Source organism: Hetaerina americana, unplaced genomic scaffold, assembly GCF_022747635.1.
Source record: "Hetaerina americana unplaced genomic scaffold, ioHetAmer1.1.p SCAF_1, whole genome shotgun sequence".
NCBI lineage: Eukaryota > Metazoa > Arthropoda > Insecta > Odonata > Calopterygidae > Hetaerina > Hetaerina americana.
This window is the reverse complement of record NW_027286069.1, coordinates 95,142,768-95,168,250: the sequence shown is the minus strand read 5'-3', so window position 1 is coordinate 95,168,250 and position 25,483 is coordinate 95,142,768. Positions and strand designations below refer to the sequence as shown.

At 39.3% G+C, this 25,483-nt stretch overlaps 1 long non-coding RNA gene across 1 annotated transcript in view; it reads left to right on the top strand.

Annotated features, from left to right (window-relative positions):
- Positions 1-11,920: 11,920 nt before the first annotated feature.
- LOC139686701 (uncharacterized) overlaps positions 11,921-25,483 on the top strand; it is a 156,471-nt gene continuing 142,908 nt past the window's right edge. Inside the window, exon 1 of the long non-coding RNA XR_011700539.1 lies at positions 11,921-12,330. This is a non-coding gene — a long non-coding RNA (uncharacterized lncRNA). The remainder of the gene's footprint in view (positions 12,331-25,483) is intronic.

Here is a 25,483-nt window from a genome sequence, read left to right as displayed (position 1 = left end):
GTTGTGGGGTCACGAAACTCGAAGGCTTCCCACGCGCGAACGACCGTCGAAATTCCGAGAGGCCACCGATAGACGTTTCTCGGACCGGCAAGGCGATGTCGTTGAAGGGGGATTGTTGGTGAGAAACTGAAGCTATACCGCAGGAATACGTGCCCACGGAACGCAAATATCCCCCGAGTGCGCGCGTGTAGTGACTCCGTGTGTCGTGGAAGGAGGTCGAATGGAAAGCTTTCCCCGGAAGGGAGAAGGGAAAGAGTGGAGCAGGAGCGGCGATAGAAAGTGGGATGGGGGGAGAGAGAGGATCCTTTTGTTTTTCCCACGAAACCTATGAAGCAGAAGAAGCAAAGGGGTTATGAGGAGGAAAGGAGAGGAGGAGGACTCCCCAACTCGCCCCGAAGAAAATAACACAAAACACGAATATGCCGGCGGAGGGGGAAGGAGGGAAGAGGGAGGGAGAGAGGGAATAGGCCATTCGGAGGAAGGACGGGGGCGTGCGAAACGTTCCGAAAATGGTGGAAGTTGTGGAAGGAAAAAAAGAAAACGATTAAACCAAGGTCAGAACAAGCGTTTTAAAACACGTAAAGCGGGGGAGATGGAGAGAGAGAGAGAGAGAGAGAGAGAGAGAGAGAGCGAGACAGAGCGTGGAGAGTGTGACTTACCCAGTCTGACCGGATCACCTCAGTTTCTCGCCAAATCGATTCAGGGAGGCGCGCGGATCGAGCTTCTTTCCCCTCCCGTCGTCTCCGCCTTCCTCCCCTCATCTCCCTCCTTCCCCACCCCCTCGGCCTTTCTCTAGCGCCGCTCTCGCCCGCCTTCATCCACAAAACAAGTCCCCGCGACTGCCCGCCCTACCAACCAACCCTCCCGACCCTCCACACATCGTTTTTTTCCCCTACCCCCTCTCCCATGAACCCCAACACCATCCCGCCCGTCTTTTTCCCCAAGCATTTTACTCCTCCACTCGCCCGCCTCCTCTCCCTCCCGGTCTCTTCCTCACTCGCTCACCACCCCTACCCGAGTGAGTCCTGTTATTATTTCCCAACCCTGCTGCACCCTCGACTCCCCCCTCACGACCCATCTCATCTCTTCCCCTCCGACTCCTTTCCCTGCCCGTCACACCCCTTCCCCGCTCACTTTCCCTTTGACCTTATGGTGTTCTCCATCTTCCTCCCGCCACTCTCGTTCCTCTCAATCTTTCTCAAATCTTCTCCCTCGCTCGCTCTCCCTTTCCCGCTACCCCTATCCTTCCAAGGTTTAGTATCTCCCCTTTCCTCGGAGAGATTGACGGTGGGGGTGGGGTTAGGGAGGGCTAAGTTTTTCTTTTTCTTATACCGTGCAGTTTCAGGGGAGGGGAGGAGTTGGTTGGAGGTCTCAATTTCGTCCTCCGGGGAATCGGATGCCTGCCTCAACCTGGAATTAGATGCTTCCCTCTCTCGTCTGCGAAAACCACGCAGTCGTCGAACTCCTCGTTTCCTGCTTGTTTCCTTCCGGGACCCTTCTCGCCGCTCTTTCCTTTCCCCGCCGCTCACTTTAAGCACGCGAGCGGGGACGTGAGCTGTGGAGGCGACGTCTTACTAGTCGCCTGTAACTTTTTGTGACTTTGTGCACGAGGTTACAATATAGATTTTTGTTTCTACTTATTTCACTGTACTGGATTTGTGTGTTGAGAGTCTGATTTAGAACGCTGGCATTGCTTAAGTCGACTTTCTTTTTTTTTAAACTTAAAGGATTTTGACAAATCTAAGTGCAAAAAATAAAATATGGCCAGTTAATTATTTTCATTCGTTTATGAAAAACATCTTTAGGTCCTAAGCAACATCGTCTTAAAGATGCTGGAGTTGGATTCTCGCATCTCGTATCAGCTTTTTTCCCTCATCGTGCCATTTGTGCTCCACATAATTCCTTTTCTAATGGAACCACTTGTAACCATGTTAGTGAAGTCAGTTTCCTTTTATGCTTTAAATCAAATGCGCGTGCATCATATTCTCAGCTGTTTTTCAGATTCTGATGAATTTCTACACACAAAGTCTCAAATCAGTGGGAATATACAGATTTTTCCTTCTAGTAAGTCTATTTATGGATTGTCTAACATTGGTTCAGAAAATTTAAGATCACGTCAAAATGAATATCTTCTATTTCCTTTCCGAGAAACAATTTCCAGGAGTCTCCGATTAAAAATTAATGTCAATCAAGATTTTTCGGTTACGATACAAAAATTTAATTTCTTTGGGAATCTGATCCTCGCTCCTTTGAAGGTATATCAAGTGCGATATAGCCCAGCGGCATTAAACTATCGATTTTTGACCAAATTCTGTTCAGAGTATGCTAATGCTGATGCCGATATTCTGTTAATCGGTCCTTTGTTTTTTTAATATTGCTAATAACAATTTACCCAATGGCGATCGTTGACATATATTGATTGACATGTTAATATCTATTGATTGTTTACGTAACAACTGTATTGAAAGAGAAAAGAAATAGGAGGCAATGCAAGAGAGCAATGCGTCTGTTCGTTCCGTCGTATATAATCGAATTCCACCATCTGGAAAAAATAAGGTTTTCCTCCATTGAAAGAAGATGCAATCCAAATAGAGCCTTTGCAAAAACTAATCTTCCATGCGTCCATACATGCACAGTCATCTTAAATATCTTCATCATATTGTATTTTTTGTTTTTATTCCTTTATTTTAGTTATTCAAGACTCCAAGGATTGCGTGACAAAACTGTATAAGTCAAAATAAAATATGAGACGATTTAAAATCCTTCCCATTCATATTTCCAAAAGGAACTTACGCGTTTAGTAAATACTCTACCATTTCCCAGCTGGAAGTCACAATTTCAGATAGTCAGTGATCATCGTTGGTATTATATCATTGAATTCCCTAACAAATGAAATACCATTAATATGGTGATATCATGAATGTTAAAATTACTACAACGTAGTGAGAGACACCAGTATTACACGTTCAACGAGCATCGGATTAGATGAAAATTAGTTAACCCTCTGCGATTCAGTTTAATGCCAGACTTAAACGGCCTTCATTTTGCCCTCCTTTCTATCCCCTCTGCTTAATTTTCCAACTTGGCCCAAACGATTCAAAAGACCAAGGTCGACGAGAGAAAATTGATTACAACTAGCACTTTCCAATTATTTGCCATTTTCTGCATTATCTCATTTCACTAACTTCTTATGCAATTATCTACCCTATTCTCGTGGGAGTTGTCCCATAGGCTCTCTTAAATTCACATGATGCTAACTCAAATACCATTAAAGCGGCTTATTTGTCAAACAACAAAATAAAATACAGATATTTAGAGTTCCTCTTCTTGCTAATTAATTTTACTTCATTAAATTCTATTTTCAACTGTTTTTTTCTCTCTGTCCAAATATTTATTTTCATTTTTACTTTTATAGATTTGGAAAATAAAGTATATTCATTCTTGTCTTCAGGAACTAATGTCATCTGACTATACCGCACCTAGTTGTTAAGGCTCATACATTTATTATACACAGCGTGAATAGCATACCTACATGTTACTTAATTTAAAGCACAAATATATTACTAAAACGTAGAAACTTTTTAAATAACATGAGGATCTTATTAATTAATATTAAATATTAAAATATGACGTTTAAAACACAAAGGTGTTGGCAAATGGACTCTAATAAACAGAAACAAGCAAATAATATTAGTAATATGAATATTTTATCCTGAAAACATCCGATCTTTTTTCTAAATTAAATTAGAGCGTATTAATAAATGCCTGAACTTTTGAAACGACTTGGAGTAAAGTGATTTTAATAAGGGCTTTCCGAGAATTACTGTCAACCATTCCGAGGAACTTGCAACGGTCCAAAAATTTTTAATGACTTTTTGCGACGAAAAAATGCTATATTTTTCCCAGGCATGATACAACTTTTGAGGCCGTCAAAATGATAAGCTAACCGTCAAGCATGATAATAGGGACAATAATTAATAACTTAAGCAAGCTTCTGATGTTTTCCGGAAATATTTTCCATACTAAGAAAAAAATTAGCATAACTTTTATGCGATTACCGTCAGCAGGAACGTATTTCCTGTACCTAATTATACGATAAAATCGTAATTTCTACGAATTTGCCGAGCGAGCCCCTCCCAGTTGTAATTTTACGCGGAGAAGAGGGGACCGTGTTTTCGATTCCTTTGTGAGCGTGTGGGCAGCTTTTCACTTCCTCTCACCCGTTTTTCATGGTTTTGCCCTTCAAGTTTTCCAATCACATTCCATTTCCCTCGTTCCCTGCTCCCCCCTCCGTCATCTCCTCCCCTCCCACCGATCTCTCCCGCCTCCTTTCAACCCCACTTCTCCCCGAAATCCTGCCATCCAGCCACCCGCCACTCCATCTGGTGCGGTGGGAAGTGAAGCTTTCCCGATGGGATTAATTCTTCGTGGGCGGAGTGTGAGTGGGCGAAAAGGAAATGTTAAACAGGATATATGGAAATTCAGCTATTAAGGAATGCCTCCGGACTTGGTGGAAAAAAGATGTGGAAATTTCAAATTAAAACGGATAATTTGCCTCATTTTCGCGGATATCTCCATCACCTATCCACTCAACGATATAACCACCCTTTTTTTAGCCCACGGTGGATTTTTACGAAACGAGTCGAGCAATGGCCGTAAAACATGATTGTTATTACACCTCCAACAGGATGTTGTTAAAGATAGTCCATATCGGTGATGTGTTAGCCAGAGTCTATGAACATTGAACGAGATTATATCTTACCTAATTGGCGTTGATGGATATGATTCGAGGGAATAAATTATTTATGGAAGCTAAAAGAGTAAGCCATCGTATGATATTATTGCCATTGCTTACCTTAAAATGTTGAATACTGAAATACAGAAAGCATAAGGAAAAATTGAACGTGAATAACTTCTTTTTGAGTATATATTATTTTAATGAATTTGGTTGCATTTAACCCTATTTAAATTAATCGAAAAGAGATAAAAATTCAATGTTTTTGTATAAGCTGAATGGCCAAGACAATCATTGCTCAAAAAGACTCAGCTGAAAATGATGGACAAATTTCTTTCATTATTTCCATTTTTATACTTGAGACTATGACCGATAAATATTCCTTGTTACCAAAATTCTGTTCGAAATTATTTTTTCTCTATAGTATTTTGTAAACTAATCCTTGGAAAATATTACAAAATAAGATTGATGCTGATAGGCTCATCCAATTTTAAAGTTAAATATTAGAAAATGCAGAAAATAGCTAGAGTTTTGCGGAAAAATAAATTATGCCAGATAATTGAATATATTTCATCTAATTCTATGAAAAATAAATTGCCTTCAAACTCAAGACTCAAAAAAATTAACTCTCATTTTTTTATTATAATGCACGCATTTCCTTACAAATTTATTAAACACCTGATTCCCGTGGTCCTCATTGTTTAAAAATCAATGTGAAGTTTAGTTAGCATTGGAATTATAGCAACCTTAAAAATGTACCCTCTAGTTTCATATTGCGAAAGATGATATTGACGAAATTAGCAAAAACCGACTCATACCAGCGCATTTATCTTTTCATAGGGATGGGTTTACAAGCATTCATAAGGCATGATGATAAAGATGAGTAACTATAAGAAAAGGGGATTAAATTTGAGCTGCATTTAGTCTATCATAACAATATAGTTATCATTGTAAATCTCAATATAATGAGACTCACCTGTCAACAGTTCATTACTTTGTAAGATGGAAAAAAATGAAGTGTAGGGCATGAAAAAAATTATTGACATATCTCATTACCATTTTGTCATAAAATAGGACTTTCCATCTATATTCAGTCTCCGTTAATATGTACCAGAGGCACAAAAAATTTCTTTCTGCGAAAATATGGAAATCACGGCTTCCTGATATATCAACAGCAGGGGAAACGAGATATAGGAAGACATCGTAAAAGACGGGGGTAATAGCCAGCTTTTAGGGTCTCCGAAGGACTCGCAAAGTTCCTCGTCATGTAGAGGAGAAGAGGGAAAATAATTGAATAAGGAGGAAGTGGAGATTTACGACGAAAATAAAAAAACGAATTCGGCGGTTAGAATGACGCAGGATGCATCAAGGACTCCATAGTTTTTGATTCAACTCGTGGTGAAAATGCGGAAACACTGCTATAATAAATCACTTTGGTTGTAACAGGGTACGTTAAAAAAATAAATTTGCGGTCTTCCTATCCTTTAGTCTCAAACGGTCTACTTTTACCAAGAGTTTAAGACATATTCGAAAGGTGGGCTCCACGGAAACTCGTCTTCATGTCTACTTTTTTTCTTGGTCCCAGGAAAAACTACACTATTCGAATGAACTCAAAACTGAACCATGTGTTGTTTTGAATCATTCTGGTCGCATCGGAATAAAAAATAGCACAGCTCTTCACAGATCAAGCATTGTAAATAAATCGTAAATATATACTAATAGGTTTTCTTCTTCAAAACCGATAATGGCATTTGTTGATTAGGCCAGCCGTATTGGAATTGGATTAAGATTTGACAGCTGAAATAAAATTAATAACTTATATAACTACATGCATACATTTCCAATCTCGCTGTTTTCTGTCACGATAGGCAAAGTTGAAGCATCTCATTTTAGATTCCTAAAACAATTGCTAGTGTGTGTGGAGTGAAAATTCAGTGGGTTTAATCTTGGGATACGAAAGGGTCCGGGTACGATTCCAGGTAATTTCATTCATACAACTCCATATTTGCAAATCTAGACCTCTCGCTCCCTTAACATTTATTCCTTATATCATTCATATACTTTAGCTCCTAAGCTTTATTATGAAAATGGTATCGAGAGTTTCTTCGAACCTATTCGTCCATGAATTTCTTCCTGTTCTTCTAAAACATTCAATATATCCCCATATACCTCCTTTGTGATTTACCTCTCATTTGTTTTCTCAATAGGACTAGGCCAGCGAAGCAGACATTTCTTTTTTGTCTATCACCGGTTCCACCAATCTACATTATTTCATGAACTACCCATTACTCAACCCATCTTACCCATTTTTACGTCACACAGTTCTCAAGTATCCCATACTTCTGACATTTTCCATATACGTCAGGACTTTTGATGGAGATATTTTTCAGGTTCGATATTTCTCTCCAATTAAAAAATAAATATTAAGTGACGGTGAGGGATTTCCTACTCTCCGATTCAGTGAGTTCCAACGCTCTTTTATGTCCTCTTGTACGATATTTAACCCCTCTTTTAAAACGCTCGTCCGTATTTTTTGTAAACAAACTCATCGGTGCAGTTTTACTAATCCCAGGATTCAAGCTCATCGATTTATTGGCGCGGTTGCCTCCAATTTTTACGTCGAAAAAAAGGGTGTGCGATCGGGAAAGGCTCACCTGAGCTGGTTGACATTGCCCGCTACTACAAATAATTGCCCCCGAGTAGCTTAGAGGCGGCCCGGCGATTAATGCTGAGGCGGTATGTCAGAGTGGCACGGAGGCTAGGGATAGTTGGGTGGAGAAAGGAGGGTGAAAGGGGGTAGGAGTTCGAAGTGGGTAAAACGGATACTACACAGCCACTGCATCAATCTGTCTGCCGGCCTTAGGTCTCTATCAATCCGCCTCGGTAAACAAGTGGGAAACTAGGGCGGTGCCGTCATCTTATGGAGTTAATTTCCGACATCCACTCGTGAAAATTTCTAGCTCCAATCACTGAGACGACCAACCAATTCCAGAACGCGATAAATACAAACTTAATGAATGTGGAGAAAGGCAGCGTGTGAGTTTTTTTTAATCGCTGGGTTAAGTTTGAGTGCAACCAAAGTTGCATAATAATGGTTTTCACTCGAATTTTGCGCAAAACTCTTTATTAAGCATTCTTATTCGCAACAGCTTCCGTCCACAATACTCTAAGTTCACAATGAAAATAGTCTTATCACTTTTTTTGATTCCTTTGAGTTTAAGCCATATTTTTCAAGTTTTCCTTTCTCAACGCTTCGACTCGCTTGATTTCGTAATCGCAGTTCAAAGGACGGTTTTGCGAAAGTCTGCTTTTGATGCTTTCTTCCATCTCGAGAGAAATTTATCCTCAAAGCTTTCTATTATTCAAGTCGTGAAGACGAATTCATTTCACTAAACTTCTCAATGATCAGCATCTACTCAATTTGCTGAAAGAATGAAGCACCCATCCAGGCTAAGCCTGATACTTAAAACGGCTCGATTCCGGCCACCCGAAAAAATACTCTCATTAAGCGCTTTTTCTAAAAGGATTCCAATAGTGTCATATTAACAAATAAAATTAGTTAATTAATAAAATGGATAAGTTTCCAATACGTATGTCGGAGCTATTGACATTTTATTAGTTTCGTAGTACTCTTGTGTAGGGCTATTTTTTCAATTTCCATAACAGAATTAATAACAAACAAAAAAAATTTTTTTCAAATGGTGATTAGTAAATAATTACTGAAGAACTTACAGTAAAAATGTTCCATTTCCTTTAAAATTCTTCCTGAAAAGTAACTGGGAAATTGTTGATTGATATTTTGTAATAATTATTAGTATCATTTTTATTTTTTAGCCTACAGTTTACCTAGACTGAACTTCGCCACGTTTCTTAGCCTCACACAACGAAACTCATCACCCCACAGTGCATAACACAGTTTTTTAACATTCGTATTCATTCTATCTCTCGTCATTCCGCCTAAGAGGAATATCCTTTTCCTCCTAACAACTCGCCTGTATGACGTTCTCCCCTGAATCACAGTGTTCCACATTCCCAATCAAAATGCTTTGCGTCCAAATTTCCTTCCTTCTTTGAATTTCTCACAACAACTTAGTGATAAAACCGTGTTTCAACTAAGTGATATAAAATTGGTATCTACGAAATATTTTTAGGAGTACAAGTCTAAACGAAATATTAATAATGAAAGTTCATCCATAAGTTATATGATCTACCAGTGTTCGTATTTACTTTATCTAATTATGACTGAATGACATTTCTTGTTCTTACAAAAAGGAATAATCATGCTGATGACTTAAAAAATGAGGATTAATTTTTCATTATTCATTATTCAGTTTAGCTTATGCTAGCCGGCTAACCTTTGTAGACAGCTTTGGCCGGGATTTAAACAGTTTTTAGGGTTTATCTCGATCCTTCTTCAAGCTTACAGCAAACGCTTTAAGTAAGCTGTTTACCGACTCGTATCTTATTATTCTCTCAGGTCTTCAAGGGAAGTTAAGGGACATTTCCTATCTTTAATGAAGAGAATTTCATAAAAAATGTCTTAATGAGTGATTGATTTAGATATAACTTTCAGTTTGCTAGTATTACCTGAATGACAGATTTCTATCCCAATTTTGGATCCCCAACTACCGGCTAATCCGTTTTTCCTAAATGTGTTCATTCAAGTTTTATTTTTGAATACATATAGAAGTACCAAAAAGTAATTGACGATGAAACTAATGTATGTACAGAGTAATAAAATGTAATTGACGATGATACCATCTATACTTGGCAAAATATTTTGTCGTAAGCTCATTGACGACAATGTACTCTGAACGATACCAACTTTATCCATCCAGTGCCCATTCTAGTAAATAATTTTTCAATTATTATGACCAATAAAATTCCATCTTTTTGATCTTACCTAATAATACATACATCGATATATATATATATATATATATATATATTAAATAATCATTATACTCCTCATTGAATTCCCTGATCAGTAACGGAAACTAGATTTACTAGTTTAAAAGAGGAAGGCTATTGAGTACGATTTCCTTAAAAAGAGTTTTAGACTGATTTTATCAGCAATTCCGGGATAGTTTTAGTCAAACTTCAGGATGAAAAAGATGGGCAAAATACGTTTGAAAGTTTATATTGCAAAAGAACTCTGGTAATTTCGATTAATGCGGGACAGCAATAAACCGTCATTTAGAATTGGTGAGAAAATTGCCGAAGCCAAGGTAAAATACAAAGGAATTCGAGAGTTCACAGGATTGGCAAAGTTTTAAATGGCTATGGACTGTTAACCTGACATCACTCTAAATTATGCAAAAGATGTTAAGGTTAAATTATGCTTAGTATTTGAATGAAAGATGAATTTAGAGCTTCACTGAATATTTAATATATTTGGCATAGTTTTCAACTGTGCATGCGAATATTAAAAGAAATTAAGTTGAGACATGGAAAGTAAATCTTTTCTTCAATAATCTAGGATCAATGATGTCACTCTAGATGAATTTGATATCGAAATATGATTAAGCTGCTAATACGATTCAAACTCTTAAATTAAAATAAGTTAATATTTACGTGATTACCAGTTATTTTACTCTTTGCAAAATTGATTCAGATGATTGTTTCAAAACATATTTTGAAAAGGTAGAGGTAACTATAAATATCATAGAGCAAATTGTGAAAACCCTACCATAGATATGGACTCGCAGACGAAGCTTGTATTAAAAGTGAAATGAAATTAAAATTCCCGTATCATCGATTGCAATAGAATTCTTAAATTAAACCATTTGATATCTTAACATAAAGTGAGAATTAAGTGAAGGCTGGCAGATAAAGTTTTGGTATTGAATTTTCAATTTAGACTTACTACATTAACGTCAATACTTCACTTAAGAAAGAACAAAAATGAACTCTTGTGATAAAAAAAGGTGGGAAAACAACTTCCTGAGAAATACATGATGGAACTAAATTATTATCGTTTAAATTATATGCTTCTCTTATTTTCAATACACGTAAAAGCTAGGTCAAAAAGCTTTCGATCAAACGGATTCGTTAGCAGGAGATCCCAGCAGATTAATGAAGAGAGCCACTTATTTACTTTGTCGTTAATAAGAATGTTATAAATAAAAAAACAAAGGAACCAATTTGCAGCAAATTAAGTGCTACCTCTCGGATCCCCTCGACTCCGGCGATAATCGCCCAATTCGGAGGAAAGATCTCACTAAGAGGGCGGAAAAACGGGGGTGGGACTGGGAGCGAGGTTGGGGGTCGAAATAGGACCCCTCTCTTTTCCCCACCCCCGTTCTCTCTTTTTTTTTAAATTGCCCACGCGGAGAGAATTAAAGAGGAAAGAGAGACCCGTTTTTTCGGGAAAGAGAGAGAGAGAGAGAGTGGGCCAAAATACGCGAGAGTGGGAACATGCGTGGCATCGAGAAGGGATCCGGGTGCATCTGCACCCCGCAGGAGCAGCACGGGGTGGAGAGGGGAGAGTGGGCGGGGTCGAGGGGGAAGGTGCTGGCCGGTCCGATGGGGGAGCGCGGCCGAGTGCGTCGAGGGAGGGGGAGCTGGCGAGTGCGTGGAGGGAATAAGGAGAGCGACGACTCTCTTGCGGGACCTTGAGGGCGGGAGGTGGGGGCGAAGGGAGAAGGGAGACGGGTCACCGAGGGAGCGAGATGGGATGGTGTGTGGGGTGGGAGGTGGCAGGGTTCGATTGTCCGTGGCGAGGGGGATGGCGGGCGTAGAGGGCGGGCGATAGAGAGAGGGGCGGGGTGGCGTTGGCCGTTTCGGGAGGAGGGAAAGGGCGCCTGTGGGTCGGACCATTCCTCCATTACAAAACCCCAAAAGAGCCTCCCCGGTCCGCGCTCGTCTCTTACCCGCGCGCGAACCCTACCCCCATATCCCAGTCTCCTCATAAACCCTTCCCCGCGCACACAAACACAAACTCCTTCCCTCCCTCTCCCCCCGCTTTCGCTCCTCCTACCCTACTTCTCGGCAAACCTCCTGCGCACCCCCTTCTCCTCTTCCTATTCCCCCTCGCTCTCTTCGCCTCGTCCTTCTTTCGTCCCCACTACCCCCCGGAGCGGCCATGACGCTTCGCCCGGTCGACACGCGCGCCGCCGCCGCAACCACCGCGGGTCAGTGTACCGCAGCGCCCACCAGACGGAGACACTGCCGTCACGAGAGCAAGATGGCGGAGGCACGACCGTTGGCTTAGAGAGGAACGGGACGCGATTCGGAGGAGGAGGGTGAAAGAGAAAGGGAGAGAGAGAGAGCGCGGAGAGGGGAGAGAGAGAGAGGAGCAAGGGCGTGCGGATGTGTGCGAGGGAAGAGAGACAGATACCATAACGAGAGAAGGACAGGAGATTAAAACCGAGAGAGGATAACCGGGGCAAGATTCGACGTACGAGGTGACGCCCCCCCACAGCGACTTGCCTTACGCGCGCCTCACGGCTTGGAGAGGCAACGGCGCTCTGAAAACCTAAAGGGGGGGGAAGGAGCAAGAGGCCGGGGCTCCGACTCGCCGGGCGGAGACGCAGAGGAAGCGGGAGAGAGCGTCGGGCTCCGGGTGAACGCCGATACGGAGGACGCCGAGCTGGGTGAGTAGCAAAAATACCCCCCCCCCCCGGTGTCCGTCCTCATTGCGTACTTGCGTGTTTGCGTGTGTATGTGTATGACTGTAGGGGATTCCGGCGTGGCACGTCTGCGGGATCAAATCGCTTCCCTCACGGGAAGCCCGTCGAAACTCCTACCCTTTTCTGAGCACCCGATGGATCTTCCTCCCCGTCGTCACGTTTTGCCTTTCAAAGGCACTCGTGCCCTCTGATCTCGACGTAACTGGGAGCTCGCCTCTCTGGCGAGTCGCCGCGGATATGGAGCGAGGGGAAGGAAAGAGGAGGGACGCGCCCCAAGTGCTACGCGTGTCCGACGCCGCGCGTCGAAGACTCTCTCTCGGTTGTCGCGTGCGTGAGACGATGCGTGCCCGGTCCTCACATTCTGGACGGCAGACAGTAAGAGCTTCCACGTCGCATCCGTAACGATCCGGACGGCGTTTTTCCCCCCCTCATTCGTAGGCCCTTCGAGGGCAGTCCGCTTTTGCGTGGAGGTCATGGAACGGAAGTAGTAATGTGGTGGTGTCAGGAGTGAGGTTATGTATCAGCCGGAGGGGGATCCGGGTAGGAAGCGAGGGGAGGGGGAGGCGTTGTAAATAAAGTGGAGCGCTGCATGTAGAGCCGGATCCCCGAGGACGACGTTCGTCAATATGCACGGACGACTGTGCGTGAGTGGGGAGGGGAAGGGAGGCGTGCCACACCGGTGGACCGTCGTGGTGCTCCAACGTGCGTATGCTTCCACCCGCCCCCTCTCTCTCGCGCACCTATCCGGAGGGAATCATTTCCCCTCTCGCGTGCGAGTGCGTATGTGTGTGAGCTTGTAACCATGGACGTATATGTGTGTGTATGTGCGTATGCGGTGACTGGGGATGCTGGAGAATCGTTGGGAGAGGGGGTCTGAGGTATGAGGGTGAGGTGGACGGGGGATCGCTATGGGGTTCTGGGAGGCGTTGTGGGGGAGGGCGGGAGGGTTGCGCGGGGGAGGGAGGGGTAGGCGAGATCGGGGCAAAGGAGTTGGTATGGCGAAGAGAGGCAGGGGCGGAGACGAGATGGGGAGTATGATGGGGGACGCCTCTTCAAATTTCGCAGCATTCCCCACCTATGATTGGTGCGTGGCGGGGGTTGACGATCAAGTTAGGTGGGATTAGGAGAGGCAGCGTGCGGATGGTCAGTGGATGGCGGGTGTGAGCGAGTAGCATGCGTGAGTGTGTAACATGTGTGGGCCACTTTAAAAAAATAATAACGATCCGGCATTTCCTTTGTATGATACATAGCACGAAAGATGTGAATTATTGGCCGATGAGAAAACACGAGAACATTTTGTGCGAAGAATATGATTCAGAATTTGAGATCAAATTAACACTGATTGTCGGTCGTTTTTCAAATTAAAATTTTTGGCAAAATAAAACTCTCCCTAAGCACTTAATTTCTAAGAATAAAATTTTCTCACAGGAAAACATTGTTCCCAACCCGAATTAGTACGTGATATTGCGAAATATTTGCCTAATCTATAGACCTCTGCTTTTGTTCCAATCAAGTCTTCAATGTTCATTTTTTTCACAATGAAAGAGATCTTCAATGTTAAAATATGAACTCATTCACTCAACTACTTTCATCAATGTAATTATCGATTTCGAAATACGGAATGTTATTTAATAAAATTTGAATTGCAGTAATTATATAAAGAAATTAAAATTATTTGAACACACAAACCAAAATGTAATCATTATAATTGCGCATTAGAAAATCGAAAATTAAATTAAATTCCTTTCATTTGAGTTTTTGTCTAGAGAAGCGGTAAACTACTTATTATAATTATTAATTATGAGATAACATATTGTTGAAACGTATGAACCCCCGAAATGTTCTCACTATGCACTACAGTAATGTAACTTACTATTGCATACATTTCAGGCGCGAATACAATTTCTCCTTAAATCCGCCGTGGTAAGATCAATCAAATTTGGTTCACAACACCGAGTAAAAGTTCTCATTCCTTATGTATTTGATGTGCTAAATGTAGCATGTAAATATATTAATTAAATTTTTGAAACTTATCCATCATGAAATCTTTTCTCAAAATAAGTGCGTTTGAAATAGAGCGTTTTCTGCACATTAAATAGTGCTATAAAATGAAATAGCAACATTAAATTGTGATAAGGTAGGATGTCAACTATTTGTAATAATAGGAATAATTTCATTTAATAGGTAAGATATAATGAATGTTTGGTGAAATGAATATTCTATAACCTAATTTAAAAAATAAACATTTTCCTACCTCATGATTGCATGCAATGGAGATGCAGCAGTAATCATTAATAGGGCGATATTAAAAAAGGGACTAAATTAATAAAATGGTGTCTTGTTAACAGACCAGTGTTAAAACAATGAATTTAATAAACAAATTCATATGCCACAAACAATGATTTATGCGTCTTCAAATCTTGTTCAACGTTAATTCCAGGACACCTCAAGTTATTTATTAACTCAATAACATTTTTAATTCATATATTACACAAAACTCAAGTAAAATAGAATTTATATTTCGTTTTTCCAATATTTGATTCATCTTTACAAAAAGTTTTAATGAGATTATTTAAATTTCAATTCATGATAATGTCGAATTAAAAAAAACCGTTATGGAATTTATATTTATGCAACCCAATTTTCGCTTTTGATTATAAATTAAAATCATAGACATTCGATAATAGTACAATAGGATTATTATACCAAAAATCAAATTTTCTATTTCCCTAAAAAGAAAATTTACTGCGTCTGATGTAGCTGATCTTTGAATGGGTATATTCTAAAGAATAAGCAGTCATAGATAAAAAAGTTATAGTTTAAAAGTTTCGTGTTTGGAAATATATATTATGAGCCATAAAAATTAACTAATTCAAACAAAAAACCAGGCGAAATTGGTGAAGATTTCTTTATCTTGTCTGAGCAATATTCTGGCAAAGGTTTATCAATCTATCAAGGATAAAAAATAAAAACTATCAAGGATAATTTTTACTGCTAAAAGAGGTTTATATTTCTGCATAATTATACTTTAGTTCATGAATAGCATCCGCATTTTGCATGTAAGAATTAAATATCAGAACGAAACGATTATATTTAGAGTAAATTCTAACTTGAATCCAGTAAGTACTTAGATTTTGAAAGAGATATAATTTTTTTAAACATCCAACATGGTTAAATAACTGTGACACTCTTATTCGACTAAAATGCTTGTTGTTACATATTTTCGTATCCTGATCACAAATTGATATTCTCCAGAGGACTCAGAGGAACATCAGAGGAATAATCGCGAACAACGGTTTTTGTGCTGTTGGGTCATCGCGTTAAACATGCATCTGTAGTCTAGTATTCAACAAAAACTATACAGTACTGCTGAATCGTAGTCAAACACGTAGTCAATTCTATAATATATTCTTTTAGCACATGATTTTGGGTCGAACTCCATTTTACCTGGAGGGTCGAGCCATTCCAAGTAGTGCATAAAATGTTTGAATAGAATTTCAATAGGTCGCCCCCATCTGCGTAACAAGCGGCGAACGAGAGAGGATGTTTAATTTTTCTTTTATTTTTCGAGCCAAAGGGAGAATTGTGGAGAGAGGGAAAAAAACACGGGTGGAATGGAGGTCAAGAGTAGTTTAACGTTCTTTCGCGCACACGGGACTGAATAAAGTGACGAGTAATGAGGCGAAAGCAACAGGGTGCATGGGATCGTGGGGACGACGGGGTGGTTAAGTTCGGGAGCAGTTCGGTGAGAGGCCTAAGGGCGAGGAGGGCGGCAGGGTCGGGGGGGGGGAGAGCAACGAGGCGGCGTGGGTGGAGCGAATAATGGAGAGGATACGGGTGTTACACCGGGGCAGTTGAGAGTTGAGGAGATAAGGGTGCCAAAGGGGTTGGAGATGCTGATAAGTGAAGGAGTGGAGAAAAAGGGGGAGGGGTTCTGAAGGCTCGCGGGGTTGTTCCTGGACAAACACAATGATCAGCAGGGATTTTAGGGGAAGCGGTGATGAAGCGTTCAATTAGGGAGCTATTTTTGAAATCCAGATTTTTATCGAAATTGTGATGGAGGAGGTGAAGAGGGGTGACGGTTCCCTTCGCACGGCTCCCCGCCTCAAACTCCTTTTCGAGTTCTCACATCCATAATCAGTCGCATCGAATGCATGCAATCGATTGTAAAGGTGGTCCAAAATCCTCGTTCTTGGGGATAATACTTTTTATTGGATTTTACTTTAGCAGAAAAGCATCGTATGTTTGCAATATCAAGTTCGATTTACCGAAGTTTTAAATTGAAAATAAGAAGCATTACCTCATTTTCTCCATCCTGTGGCACTTACTGTAAAATTGCAATTTTTATATGATTATTATTAATATACCAATAAAACCTAGTGATTTAGTTACGCTAATTTTAGCTAGATCAAATTTAACATTTTTCAGGGGGCTAAAACGTTTTCCGATTATCAGTGGCATTATACTACATACTTCATTGCATATTTTGAAATAAATGTAATTTGCATGCAATTACGCCAGTTTCACTGGTTGGTAAAAGGATAACTTGGATTACCTGTGTACATTCCATCACTGGAATAACGTATCTAAAATCAGATAGAATACTTGATGCACATGTTTCTGCTTTGCTGTCTGTTATAATTTTTGTAATTGTGCGGCATTAAAAATATAGCTACGTAATTTTATCATTGGAAATATCCAAAATGTTACTGACGATAAAGACTAGATAAACAGCAAACCGAATGAGCCAAATATAAGTCAATTTTACAACCATGCGGTACAAACAGTGGACAAAAAGCTTTGTTTGGCTATTCAAAAATAAATTATTAATGGAAAAATCGAATTACTTTTTATTTTTGACAAACATTAAAATTAAATTATTCCCTCTTACATAAGTTTTTTGGCCACTAATGAGAAATAATACATAATAGCTTAATTTTAAAGGTATTTTGAAGTATGCGATCATAACCTTAAAACTCAGTGCGTGTGTTTCAATTTTTTTCACAGATATTTATTTACGTTTTTAACAGAGTAAATACACGTGTCAAAGTAAATCTATTGTTTTTCGCGAGCAAGCATCATCAGAGTTTGTCCAAAGTTAAAGCACTACTAAATATTTCGAAAATTTAGCTAAGGAAAATATGCTATGCCTACCAAATTTTATTCCTCCTTATCAATATATTCATCAAAAAAATACCTTAAACGAAACGATTTCACTCAATTGGCAGACTACACTGCACGCTATGAAAGCGGACGAGCTGAAATCTTGGATCTGTTGCGCTTCGTGAAAACAAAAGTAAACGTGATAGCTCAATTTGATTTGTGCGATGACAATAGAGAGATATAATTTTAGATACATTGGAATTTTTGGTGGTATAAATAGGTCTATTAAAGAGATATAGTTGGTATGATGATTTTTCATCCGTGAAATACGATATTAAATTCATAAACTACAACGATGGTATCGAAAAATATTCTGTTTGCATTTCTTTTCAATCTGAAGGATATGTGGACTGATACACATAATTTATAACTTCTAAAAACATACGATTGTGCTTAGCCGTATTTTAGAAGTTGAGTACAAAAGTTCTGGCTGTATATAATTATACTGTTCTCCAGCGTAAACATGGAAACTACCTTTTTCTGAATACGTTGCGAGAATTTACTTCAGCCAAACCATAAAATGGGTGAAAAAGTGCCGAGTTCACTTTGCGAAGATCAAGCAACTGGTGACGTGACATAAAGTTCGAGCGACGATATAATAAAATGAAAACGTCCACAGTTCCTTTCCCAAGAAATCGTAAACATTGCGACAGTGCGGTTCAACCCAACAAGCGCGTTATTTACCGACGAACTGAAAGGGGAAAAGGTGGAAGGTGGAGTCCGCGGACCGTATATTCACAACGATAGTCTCGAGAAATTAATCATCGAACTTGTTCTCCGTCCCCCTTACTCGAACGCAAAATATCTTCAAGGATCTATTCGGAATCTACTTGGGTACCCTAAAAATGTCTGATCCCTTGACGGAATTGGATGTGTGTGTCCTTAAACGGGAATTTGAGCGTACAGGTAAATCGTTAACCAGCGTTTGTTGACGTATTTGAGAAGGATAGAATAATAGCTGCTCGACGCTATCAAATCGTGTGCGTGTATATTTACATTAACACATACATTAATGATAGAATCCTATTTCACACTATTGAATTTGGCTTGAACGACCGAAATATGTAAAACGTTTTTTTTTCTATTGTTCTTCCTTTTTCGTACGTACCACATTATTGTGACATACCTTAATCAGTCTGAGAGAAGTTGTCAAATGTATTTATGTGTATGAATGCACACACATTATATCCTAGCATTACGCGAAGCGGCTTATACTGATATATTTTTTCTCACAGGTATGCGTTCACATCTATCTATATGGAAATAATATCAACCAAATAATATCTAATACCTATCAATCTGACCTCCCAAGATCGTGTGACGGGAGAAGTCAAGGTACCATCAATGCATGCCAAAAAATTACCTCATACCCAATCATAACAGGTATAGTCTAAAAAAACTCGAGCACATGTGTGCACTTACACAAACTATGCAATCATTTTTGTTTCATTAAATAAATAAATTTAAATCTAGTGAAAATCAATTCAATTTTAATTTAACTAACCTAAGTTTTGCTAAGGGTATTTGGGTTTAAAGTATTAAATAACTAGGTAGAGTGTGTTAAATAATTGGAGTTGATTTTTTTATGTGTACGAAGAATTAACAAAAAATTGCATCTGTCACGATATCTACAGTATATCTCCTATTGTACCCCAGTAGTCGATTCTAACAATAAAATTTGGTGCCATAATTATCTCACAGAGTTGCAAGAAAACTCACGTGTCCTGTACACATCTAAATGTCTGCCTAGCGTTTAGAGAAACAAGTACGGAAACGGGAGGAACATATTTGAAAAGCAAAAGTAAGGTGAAATTATAACTTTTTGCAATTTGAATGGTTTTTATCTTTAAAATGTTATAATTATATATAGATATATTAAAACATTAACTATATATTATTAACTATTATATATATATATATATATATATATATATATATATATATATATATATGTGTGTGTGTGTGTGTGTAAACATTTTCCAACAGGTATATACGTGTATATCATGCATAGCAATCTGAAACAAGTATAAGTCAGAAAAATATAGGTTGAACCAGAGAAGTAGGAGTATATAGAAGTACTGTAAGTTAAATAAATATTAGATGAGTGTAGAACAATAAGTTTTAATTCCGCGCGCAGCTAAAGTTGTACTTGCGATAATCAACAAGAGGATGGTGATCAGGGCAAATGATAACTTAGGAGGTGATCAATTTAGGTTCAGGAAGGGGAGAGACGCGCGTAATGCCTTTGCAGTAATTAGATCAGTAACAGAGGGAAACATGTAATGCTATAAGGATCTATTTATCTGTCTCGGAGATTTCAAAAGTAATTTAATAGTGTGACTTGAGTAAAATTAATGAATTTCTTGGAGAAGGAGTAGATTGGGGGATAACAGACTAGTCCGTAACCTGCACATGTCTCAGACTCTTCCAGTGCGAGTGGTGGATGAAGAGTCCAGACGGGCAATTTTAGGAATAGGAAAAAGATAAGTTGTCCATTATTGCCTGTGCTGTTCAATGTACAGGTATGTTAACAGGAAATGATTAAAGAAGAATGGGAATAACTGAGTGATTGAAAGTTGGTGGGGAATTTATAAAATAAGTTAGGTTCGCTGATGACCAAGATATGGTTTGTCAGTCAGCCAAGGGGTTGCAAGCATTGCTGAAGAATTGGTAATTAAGTGCGATAGGTATGGGATTACAATAAATATAATAAAACAAAGGTCATGCGGTTTTCCGGAAAGATAAAGGTTACGTTTTATTAAGAGAGGAAAGGGGATTGTCACTATAGCGTATTAAAGCTTGTGTCCATCCAAAATGAAACCTACCTCAACCACTAGATCACCGGTAATAATAATAATTTATCGTTCGTGGAAGCAACCATTGAGCCTTGCGTTGCGCCTTGATGATAGAAAAGAATTAAACAATAACATTTTAGGAAAAACGTAATTCTACAAATGTTTATTCATATGTTTTTGTTTGAATGTGTAATTACATAAAATATTTTTGGATATCGTAGTCTTTGTGTATTTTTTCTCCTTATTTTCAGATAATAATAAAAATTTATTATTTTTTTTAACTGAAGAGTTCAGGACGTGAAAAGAAAACTCTTTCTAAAGGGGCGCTGGGATTTCGGTAAGAAAGGAAACTGGAAAGAGTGTTTGCGACGCACCTCCCTTATCCTACTCTGCCAATACGAAAGAAGATGTACGTTGGAACGGAGTGAAACCGGATAACCGTTGAAAGTGACCCCTCTCTCCGAAGCGCTCACTTGCTCTTCCCCGAAGCTGCCTTCCTCTCAATCCCCGCTCGTCCCCAAAACCATTTCTTCCCTCTCCACTTTCCCTTCTTTCCTTCCTCAGTCCACCCCAACCCGCATACCTTTCCTTTCATCTTCTATCTCCCCTCAATTCCCATCTCCCGAGCCTTTTCCTCTCTCCCTCCACCCTTTCACCCCGCCTGCAAACATACACATTCTCTTCGCCCCCTTCTCATACCTACCCCACCCCGTTATACCCATATCCCTTTCCATCCCTTCTTCATACACGGGGACCACCCCAGGGTTATTTGCCCGACCTCGTTGAGGTGCTGAGGGGATTCGGAATGAAGGCGGGCCTGAGTGCCGGGGATGGAGTTTTCGGGTGGAGAGAAAAAAGAAAGACATACTCGTTCGACGGTCTTTAAGGGGTTGCCATGGGAAGGAGAGGAAGGAAGGAGGATTAGGACGTTGATCAGGAAACGCGGGCGTAGGTATAGGAAGAGGGCGAAAGAAAAGGAGAATGACGAGTTGATTGGGGAAGAAGTCGGGGAATAATCTACCAGTGCTTTTAAAATAATAATAGTGGAGTAGCACAGGAAGGATTAAAACATCACGCGAGTTGAAAGGTGAATCAGAAAGGAGCTGAATGGTAGCAAGCACTTTATTACAACGTTAGAGGACTGTAAAGCATTCTAAGTTAAAAATGTCAAAAAATAAGATTAAATATAGTATACCATAGGTTGTAAAGCTGTCTTTAACATAAGTAAACACATTGAGATAGATCACTATAGATTTAAAAATATATTATGCACTTTACAAAAATCAATATCCTGTCATAAAGAGATGAGTTAAGATTTACATTTTGCATCAAAGTATAAGTTAAATGAAATATTGGTGAATCTGACCGGTACATGAGAGGATTCAAGTTTATTGCACTGAACTATTTTATTTGATAGACAAATTATATAATTTGAATTTTTTAACTAAGACAGGTAAGGCAGGTGAATAGGGAGGCAAAATTATTTAAAAAAATATTTGTTAGCAAATATTTGGATCTTAATGGTTATAAGTACAGTTAACTAAAACATGAATCACTGGCAAAGGGAGAAAACGACACTGGCTGGGATTACAAAAAGAGTTAGAGGCCATGGTTTTGTTTACTTCCAAAATTGATTCTATTTGTCACTGTATTACTTTCAATAGCTTCCTATTTGCTCCTTGATTAATTAAAGCAATGAAAGAGATAAAAGAAATGTAATTTATTCTTAAAATTCAATCATTACGTGCCATTTTTATCGTGTCAAACATGTTTAATGAACCATTGGAGCTTACTCAAAGAAAACTCTTGCATCTGCGGCAGCGAATGCGAGAACGTCAAGACAATCCTTCGTCCGCAAACCAGTTTAGCCCCGTGCAAAGCGCAAGCAAATGCGGTAAAATTTTCAGCTCAATTTTCCCGGTGAACTGGGCGCATCAAAATGTGTGAAAGTGGATTCCGTTGCGTTGGTCTGAGCGCACGGAAATGTTCGATCGATGGAGGGGAGGAAAAGAGCGGGACGGAAGGGAGAACTCTCCAAGAATCTAGAAATTATGGGGAAAGGAGATAGATTGAGAGTGAGAAAGAGAAAGAAAGAAAGAGGGAGAAAACGGAGACGGATGACTGTAAGGTGGAAGATGATGAAGGTGAAAGCAGAAAGGGGGGATGGAGGGGATGATAAAACATGGAGGGAAGGAGACGACAGGGGGAGTAAATGGGAAGAGGGGGAGAGGCAGAAGGAAGGACCGGTCGAGATGATGAAGTGGCCGGGAAATTTAGCGATCGGGGCATCCGAGGGGAGGAGGAACGCCTTTCAACACTGTACTCAGGGCTGAGAGAATCACGGGGACTGTGAGAGATGAAAGAGCAAGAGTGTGGGAGAGAGGGATGTCCTTGCCAGAAATGAATCGGGGGAAAGAATGAGAGGAGTGCAAGGAGGGAGAGGGTTTGGAGGAGTGTCCGGCGGGGACGAGTGATGGGGAGAGAAAAAAAATAGTCGGAGCAAGACACTCGGACGAATTTTTTCTCGCGTCGTTTTTGGCTCCGTCCGGCCCTAGACGAAAAAATTCTGGTTCGGGTTCAGTTCCCTTAGAGGGATGACTGGGAAACCGGTTCCAGCCCGTTATTTTTCGCTCTCACTCCAGAATCATCGAAAATATTTGTCACCGGCATTTTATTCGCAGTTCACGCAGTCTAGACTCAAAATTCATCTAAATTTCATGATTAATGCATTTATAAATATGTACGTAGATATTTATTGCTAGAAAAATACGAGCTGATTAATATACTCTTCATAAGCAATTTGAACAATATTCTTTAAGGAAAGGTTACTTCGTAGAAGAAATATAAAAAGGAAGAGAAATTTGTTTTCATTGGGAAACAACAAGTGCCCAATTCCATTAAACCAACATTCTTAAATCTAACTAAATAAATATAGATTTCATTCTGTAATGATTGAAAAAATGTTGCAGGCATACGTATTGCGCGGGGGTATTTTCTTTTTGCTGCAAACGCTGGCTATATCAACTATCTTGACAAAGTTGACTTTGATGGTTTACAACTACCTTGTAAAACCTTTTGTTAATCAGAAAAAACAATTTGTAGATTTCAATTTCAATTAAACGAGCGGATTTATCAAAAAGTTAAAATCTTTGAAGAGTAAATTTGAATGGATGATAACGACAGGCAGGAATTTAGCAAATATATATATATGGTTATATATATATATATATGGTTATATATATATATATATGGTTATATATATATATATATGGTTATATATATATATATATATATATATATATATATATATATATATATATATATATATATATATATATATATATATATATATGTGTGTGTGTGTGTGTGTGTGTGTGTGGACGGCACAATAGAACACAAATAAAATAGTAACATTTAAAAGGACACTCACATGGTAAATTGGTTAAGCTTTTGGCCTTCTCCGAGGCCTTCTTCAAGTAACACTGCTTGAAGTCTTACTTGAAGAAGGCCTCGGAGAAGGCCGAATGCTTAAACAATTTATCATGTCAGTGTTCTTTTAAGTGTTACTATTTTATTTGTGTTCTATTGTGCCGTCCCAATATTATACTGCTCGTGTGAGTGTTTCCGTATAAAAGTAGGTTTTTGGATGGACATAATTACCAATTAAAAAATTTGTGACCCCTAGCAAAACACAACATCCTACTTTACATAAGGTCCCTCTTCATCTCTGAGTACTTTCTTCCTCCCTTCATCCCGTCCAACATCCCTATCCTGTTCCTTCCCTTTTCTCGTTTGGCTAGCATTCTCCCCTCAATTACACTCTTCAGCATCCCGCTGCCGGTCAATACCCCCTTCAGCCACTTTTCCTGCCTCCATAGGATTGCTCCTAACAAACCCCTCTCTTCGCCCACCATACCAAGTACTTCCTCGTTTGTTTTCTTCTCAGTCCATTTTACCTTCTCCATTCTTCTCCACACCCACATTTCAAAAGCCTCCAGTCTACGTGTATCCTCCTGCTTCAATGACCACGTTTCCGCGCCGTACATAGTTACGCTCCAAATCAAAGTTTTTACGAGACTTTTCTTAACATCCTTATTCAACGTCCCCGTCATCAACTCCCTCCTCCTTGTGAAAGCCTCTTTGCCTAGCGCAATTCTTCTCTTTACGTCCCTACTACTTTGACCATGTGGGTCCAAAACACTACCGAGATGCGTAAACTGTTCTGCCTGCTCTAGTTTTTGCCCTCCTATTTTAATGTTCAGCTTAACCTTTTTCTTTCTAGAAAATCGCTTAACCTTTGTTTTATTAACATTGATTCTCATCCCATACCTTTCGCACTGAATTTCCAATTCGCTAAGTAATGCTTGCAGCCCCTTGGCTGACTGACAAACTAAAGCTTGGTCATCAGCAAACCTAACTGATTTTATGAATTCCCCGCCCACTTTCATTCCAACCTCCAGTAATTCCCATGCCCCTTTAATCATGTCCTCTGCATACTGGTTTAATATATATATATATATACACACACACTATATTCATCCTCTTCTGAATCGTGTATCGTTGTGAAGTACATTCATTCGAAAAGTGTGGAAAACCTGTGGGTGAAGAGTGGAATGTGAATTGCATCTAATTTTGTTGAAACATTTAATATTATCTATTTCGTTGATATCTGTAATTAGGTTCCTTAGGCCTAGAATTCCCATCGCGTCTTTTGTTGCTGTATAGCATCTGAAGATGACAAAAGTGATACTTTTCAAAACTCGATGTCGATATTTCGCCTGAATAAAATATTTAAAATTCATTCCAAATATCCGTTTAAAACATTTAACTGCCTATTTATATGTTTATTATTATTTATCAAACTTAGACGCATGAAATATTTTGTTATTGTGAATAGAAACCTTAATTATGTGAGAAAATAAAGAAACTTTACATTGAAAGATGAAAATACTGATTTGAAACTCATTAAAATAGTATGTGTATAATTTTTGGATGAGCCTATACATTTATTATCTTTTGTTTATTCTATTATTTGAAATGATTTTAATTTTATAATAAAAGTTAATAATAATGTTAATAAATTTAAATATTTATCCCTCTTCTTTCACGTGTACAAGGACCGTAAAGTTTATTCTCCTGAGTTTATGCGTATCATTTGC